Genomic DNA, 1,025 nt, shown 5'->3' on the forward strand with positions numbered 1-1,025 from the left:
TTTCCATTATCATTAAATCACTTCCACCTCATCAGACACTGCTACATCCTAGACAGACTAAAGTGCGATGAGTAGATTTGAAAGATCCTCAAACACCACAACTTGCCAAGCTACAATGCTCTTTGAAGTAACTCACAGTCCAGGGGTAGGGGGATGCACATTGAAATATTTGATGACTTTGAAGGGACTGTTTCATATTATTTACATATTTTCTCTGACTTCTTCCCAGTATGAGATTTAGCTCTCTCCAAATAATTTGAGCTCTTTCTTGGAAAGCAGCTGAAATTGAGCTTTATGAACAAGGACAGGAGGAGTCATTTGTTAGCACCATAATCCCACTGAGTAAGCAGTTTCACCACCTTAAGTGAAGATGCTTTCATTTTCAATTTTGTGACTTTAGAGTCTAAAAGAATTCTATGGGTGAATCCTAAATGAGGAGAGATTTACAGCAATATGGAGGGTGGAAATATGTACCTGGATCATTCAAGGCAGAAATGAACATGACCAGGGACAGAAGGCCTTAACAAGTGAACTGCATCATTCCCACACCACTGCAGTCAGAACATAGGATCCTTCATCTTGTTGAGTGACACCCACTGCTCTCCTAGTATTACAGTTATTTATTCTCCTTTGGTCCAGAAGTTGGGACTCCTAAAAGCTCAATGAGTTAAGAAACAGAGCGGAGATCAACTGTTTTGTAAGGTACATCCTCACCAAATAAAAATGATTAATTTTGAGACAAAGGGATTCACTCTTTTCATTGTAGAGGAGATAAAAATATATAATTAAAGCAAAGTAAATACAATTGAAAGGCTAGAATGCTATGGAAACTAGAGACACTTCTCTGAGTCCTTTTGTGCCAAGCTCTGTATATTATTACACTACAGTAGTTAAGTTAGATAATAGCTTATGGGAATATTTCAAAGAATAGAGAGAGAAATATATGTAAAAAATGTACATTTTCACCTGCACATGAAAATAATTTCCTAAGTGCTTTCCTCAGTTTTAGTTTCTGTAAAGATAAT

This window comes from Mastomys coucha, unplaced genomic scaffold (genome assembly GCF_008632895.1).
Source record: "Mastomys coucha isolate ucsf_1 unplaced genomic scaffold, UCSF_Mcou_1 pScaffold21, whole genome shotgun sequence".
In the NCBI taxonomy this organism is placed as follows: domain Eukaryota; kingdom Metazoa; phylum Chordata; class Mammalia; order Rodentia; family Muridae; genus Mastomys; species Mastomys coucha.